The 6,243-nt window shown below is 38.3% G+C and overlaps 1 protein-coding gene across 2 annotated transcripts in view; it reads left to right on the forward strand.

Annotated features, from left to right (window-relative positions):
* LOC308083366 (uncharacterized protein) overlaps nucleotides 1-3,002 on the forward strand; it is a 30,284-nt gene extending 27,282 nt beyond the window's left edge. For both annotated transcript variants that reach the window (XM_080425667.1, XM_080425668.1), the window contains exon 8: nucleotides 2,185-3,002. The gene's annotated coding sequence lies outside the window, so the exon portion shown is untranslated. The remainder of the gene's footprint in view (nucleotides 1-2,184) is intronic.
* Nucleotides 3,003-6,243: the final 3,241 nt, after the last annotated feature.

The following is a 6,243-nucleotide window of genomic DNA, read 5'->3' on the forward strand; positions in this document are numbered from 1 at the left end:
GTTGTTTTTCTATGTAAGGAAACTAACATTGACCACAGACACAGATGTTCATGTGTTTCTGAGAACAAGGTCTCACTGCCAGTAAGTCTGTTCTCTACGTAGGTGTTGCATTGTGGGTTAAATGTGTTAAAACACATTGTTTCTGTTCTCTCCTGCAGAACTCACCATGTTACATGTTTAATTAATTTAATGTTTAATGTCTGGAAGTACATACAGGACATAATGAAAGAGCTTATATTATTATCTTATTATATGAACCTAACTTTATCCAAGTGTGTGTGTGTGTGTGTGTGTGTGTGTGTGTGTGTGTGTGTGTGTGTGTGTGTGTGTGTGTGTGTGTGTGTGTGTGTGTGTGTGTGTGTGTGTGTGTGTGTGGGTGTGTGTGTGTCAAACCTTCTGGTACGTTTTATTTAATAGCATTTTGGCATCAAGCCTTCCTCAGCTTTTTAAGAGGGTTAGGGTTAACCCTTTTTTAAGATAGTGGTCAGTGGTTTGTGTGAACCAGGAGGGACTGATAGACAGACTGACAGACATGACAAGGACTTCAGCTGCTGTCTGTACGGGGGGCGTGCGCCCCCCGTACAGACACAGCCCCCCCCCAACCGTTGTCGGCTAGCACCGGGTGTGTGTGTGTGTGTGTGTGTGTGTGTGTGTGTGTGTGTGTGTGTGTGTGTGTGTGTGTGTGTGTGTGTGTGTGTGTGTGTGTGTGTGTGTGTGTGTGTGTGTGTGAGATACACAGACTGCATCACTGTTTAAACATCTATCAATCTGATGATGTCATCTTTAGTCATGAGATGTCAGACTGACAGCTTGCTGGACAGCCCTTAAAGGAGTAGTTCACCTATCAATTTACAAAATTGAGAAAGAGAAGGGGTGGGGGGGCATGGGGGAAAAAAAGACAAATCAACTGAATACATAATGTATAAACACAGAAATTCAATCTGGTATAATAGGACTTTAATTTTATATATCAAGCCGATATGAATAATAGTTGTTGGTGTAACAATGCATGACTGTGTGGCCTTGAGACATGTAGGCAACACACACACACACACACACACACACACACACACACACACACACACACACACACACACACACACACACACACACACACACACACACACACGTGCATCTAGTTTCTCATAGCCCGCCCGCCACCCCCCATGTGCGTGTCAGAACAACACAGTGTAACCACAGCTCTTCAACACTTCTATGAAAACAACCACCAACCAAATGTCCTGCAGCCAATCAGATCACTGCTCTGTGTGGACATTGTGTTGCATGCACACACACTGTGTGTAGATGTTGTGTTGCATGCAAACTAGTGGTGGAAAGTAACGAAGTACATTTACTCAAGTACTGTACTTAAGTACAATTTTGAGGTATTTTTACTTTACTGGAGCATTTCCAATTTTCAATACTTTTACTTCTACTCCACTACATCTCAGAGGCAAATATTATACTTTTACTCCATTACAATTATTTGAAAACTTTAGTTACTAGTTACTTTGTAGATTTTGATTATTATTACAAAACATACATTAACCAATTCAGCCGTATATACATTTTGGCCATTTGAAAATAGCAGATATACAAGCTCACAATGCGTCGCGATGCGACGTATTGTGAGCTTGTAGATCTGCTATTTTCAAAAGATTTGAAAACTAGTGAACTGGGGCATTCGGCATAATAAGTACTTTTACTTTTGGAACTTTAAGTATATTTTGATGCCAATACTTTCGTCATAGAGCTCCTGTCAGAGAGCATGTACTCAAAGATGACACGTCATGGTAGTTTGATGTGTTTTTATGTAAAGATGTAGTCGACAGATGTAGTATTTCATAAGTTCATATGTTTGTGTGTCGCTGCATATAGAAAGCATAACAACTGGGGTCCTCTTTTACTGGGAGTGTCCAAACAGGAGCCTCAACTAAAGTGCACATTGGGTCCTCAGAATAACTACAGGGTGCCTGAAGCACTCCTGCACTAGATTAATTATTTAATAGGGAATTTAGTACAAATAATTTCATGAGTTACTCTTCACAATGCTTTTAATACATCACATTGTGTGTTATGTGTTTTATTGTGTTAAATTGTGTGTTGTGTGTTTTATTGTGTTAAATTGTGTGTTGTGTGTTTTATTGTGTTAAATTGTGTGTTGTGTGTTTTATTGTGTTACAGATGGAGATATTTGAGTGAAGAAGAGAAGAACCAGGTCACTCCATGCAGACACACATCTACAGGACTGAGGAATCTGTAAATGATTTAAAAACTATTTTTTAAAGGGATATTTCACTTTAAAACATGTTTGGGGTCATTTTAAAGTCTTCTCAGGCTTTAGTGTTTCACCTCAGACCGTTTTTAAGTTGCTTGATACAGTATTTAGATATTTGATATTCATTTTTATCAGACACGCCCCCTTCCTATATATTTAGATATTTGATATTCATTTTATTAGACACGCCCCCTTCCTAGATATTTAGATATTCATGTTATCAGACACGCCCCCTTCCTATATATTTACATATTTGATATTCATGTTATCAGAAACGCCCCCTTCCTATATATTTAGATATTTAATATTCATGTTATCAGACACGCCCCCTTCCTATATATTTAGATATTTGATATTCATGTTATCAGACACGCCCCCTTCCTATATATTTAGATATTTGATATTCATGTTATCAGACACGCCCCCTTCCTATATATTTAGATATTTGATATTCATTTTATTAGACACGCCCCCTTCCTATATATTTAGATATTTAATATTCATGTTATCAGACACGCCCCCTTCCTATATATTTAGATATTTGATATTCATGTTATCAGACACGCCCCATTCCTATACAAACCCATTGTAACTTTATACTCCATTTTAACCATGATAGATTCATTTAAAACACCGTCCTTGGTTCTGGTGATATTATCCTTCTGATACATGATAGGGGGTGTTTTTACAATTACTTTTTTCATTACAGATCATGTAATGTTTGTGTGTGTGTGTGTGTGTGTGTGTGTGTGTGTGTGTGTGTGTGTGTGTGTGTGTGTGTGTGTGTGTGTGTGTGTGTGTGTGTGAAATACATTGTAAAGCGCTGTGGAGAAAAGCGTCGTATAAATACAGTCCATTTACAACCCTTCTATGGAACACCAACATTGATGAGACAATATTGTGTTATTTAAAAAAAAAAAAAATCATTGCATGAAAAGTTGATATTTTGGACATAGTTGGTTTTTGCAACAGAGATATAAACATTATATTGTGAAGGTTTTCTCCATTTTTTTTTAAAGAATTTTTTTGGGCCTTTTTCTGCCTTTATTGATAGGATAGTAGGCTGACAGGAAATGGGGAGAGAGATGGGGGGGGGGGGTGACACACAGCAAAGGTCGTCGGGATCGGGAGTCGAACCCAGTATATGTAGTATGTGCCTGGACCGCTAGGCCAGCGGGCGCCCCACCAAGGTTTCCTCCATTTGAATGTAAATATAACTAGAAAAAGTGCTCCTCGGAGCACAGGTCTCCGCCAGGTCAGGTAGGTTATTATGGGCCAGCAATGTAAATGGGACGGACGGACGGACGGACAGGGGGTAAAACATACTCTCTCGCCATGCCTTTCGGCCTGGCGGAGACAATAATGAAAAACAAGGCAGGAGCACAGACAGCGAGACCTTGAGGCCACAGTGAACCACCAACTGTCCATGATGGATACACATGTTGACAGTATGTTGTAGTTGTGAAGGAGGACATTGTACTATATGTTTATGTATTTACCACAAAACATTTCAATATCAAATTTAGTGGTGCACGATAAGTATCGGCCCGATAATTATCGGTCAGATATCAGGAATTATGACGTCATCCCGATAAAACCGATATTAATAATAGCTCCGATAATATATAATATTTGTCAGCTGTGATCTGCATGGACTCTCTCGGTTAGATATCGTTGTGTGGAGAAGTATAACTCGGTTAGACACCGTTGTGTGGAGAAGTATAACTCGGTTAGACAACGTTGTACTGGAGAAGTATAACTCTCGGTTAGACACCGTTGTACTGGAGAAGTATAACTCTCGGTTAGACACCATTGTACTGGAGAAGTATAACTCTCGGTTAGACACCATTGTACTGGAGAAGTATAACTCTCGGTTAGACACCGTTGTGTGGAGAAGTATAACTCTCGGTTAGACACAGTTGTACTGGAGAAGTATAACTCTCGGTTAGACACCGTTGTACTGGAGAAGTATAACTCTCGGTTAGACACCATTGTACTGGAGAAGTATAACTCTCGGTTAGACACCGTTGTGTGGAGAAGTATAACTCTCGGTTAGACACAGTTGTACTGGAGAAGTATAACTCTCGGTTAGACACCGTTGTGTGGAGAAGTATAACTCTCGGTTAGACACCGTTGTACTGGAGAAGTATAACTCTCGGTTAGACACCGTTGTACTGGAGAAGTATAACTCTCGATTAGACACCGTTGTGTGGAGAAGTATAACTCTCGGTTAGACACCGTTGTACTGGAGAAGTATAACTCTCGGTTAGACACCGTTGTACTGGAGAAGTATAACTCTCGATTAGACACCGTTGTGTGGAGAAGTATAACTCTCGGTTAGACACCATTGTACTGGAGAAGTATAACTCTCGGTTAGACACCGTTGTACTGGAGAAGTATAACTCTCGATTAGACACCGTTGTGTGGAGAAGTATAACTCACGATTAGACACCGTTGTGTGGAGACTCTCGCACACGTTGTAGTAGCAGCAGCACAGCCCCTCTGCAAGCCAATGTTAATAGGCATTGTCAGTATTTGTCTTAATTATTTCTTGAATTCCTATTTCTTTAGTTGCCAATAATTCAACTGTAAGCCAGTGTTTTCAGTCTTTTATTGCTACACAATAAATAGTAAAAAGAAATTCTACATTCATAAATAATACAAAATAAAATAAAATAATAATAATTAAAAAAGGTTCTATGATTCAATGTATTCTATTGGTCAAAGCTATGTTAAATCCACCTTTGCCCACTACTAGTATTTCTTACCATAAGATGTGCTAATACTATAGATTCATATACATTTGAAAAAATATATTTATGATTTTTTAATATATGTATATATATTTGTATCGGTCTTGAGAAGCAGGAAGTTATCGATATCGGTATCGGTTTAAAAAAACAATATCGTGCATCCCTAATCAAATTCAACAATAGCTTTTGTTTGAAATGAAATGAAACATAACAGACCGTACCAGACCGGACCGTACCGGACAGTACCGGTCCACTTTCAGCCCCGCTTAAAACCAAATGATTATAACTTGCTTCTTCTTAACTTTAATGATTATTGTGTTTATATTATTATCAGTGTTTATACAGTATTGTTACTATTATAGGGCATAGCAGTGCGGACATTTTTCTGGTTCCACCTATCCAAACCCCATAAATTTTTTTCCCAGGGAGATTTCCAAAAATTATTTATATCAATATTTTAAGCCTAGAATCAAGCCATCCAGCAGGTTCCTGGTGAATCATGATCATAAAACATTAGATTCTGTGAAAATAAATCATTGCAAAACAAAGGATATTAATTACATATTATTTGTAATCATATAATTATATATAAACTTGTTTTTTCTCTCACAGAATCAGTTTTATGGTCATAATTCACCAGGAGCCTGGATGGCTTGATTCTAGGCTTAAAATAATATTTAAATATTTCTATTAATATTAATTACATTTTATTTAATTATGGGAAGAATGAATGGGGTCTGGATCGGTGGAACCAGTAAATAATGTTTTATATTTTATATCCTGTAGTTTATATTGTGTTTAATAATGTTGTAAAATATTGTAGTTGACTAGCTGTGATTTTCACCTTTTGGGCTATGGGATCTAGTGAAGCAGAAAGTCATGTGACATTCCCAGGGGCATTAACGTTTCCATGGCAACACAGCTTCACCAACCACTCTAGGATTGTGGGTAATGTAGTACAGGGTTTCTCAAAGCGTGTGCCGTGGGGGCGCTGCAGAATACTTTGATAATATTTGTATTCATCAATATCACTTCAGTTAAACCTCTTAGACCCTCTATGCTTAGTACAACAGACCTGAGTTACACTGTACTTCATTAGTTCTTTTTCCATCTACCCCAACTGTCTCCACCAAAAATAGCAGATCTACAAGCTACAAGTTGTGAGCTTGTAGATCTGCTATTTTTGGTGAACGTTCCCCCCAGACTAGGGAT

The sequence above is a fragment of the Gymnoscopelus braueri genome (genome assembly GCF_963280865.1).
Source record: "Gymnoscopelus braueri genome assembly, chromosome: 4".
NCBI lineage: Eukaryota > Metazoa > Chordata > Actinopteri > Myctophiformes > Myctophidae > Gymnoscopelus > Gymnoscopelus braueri.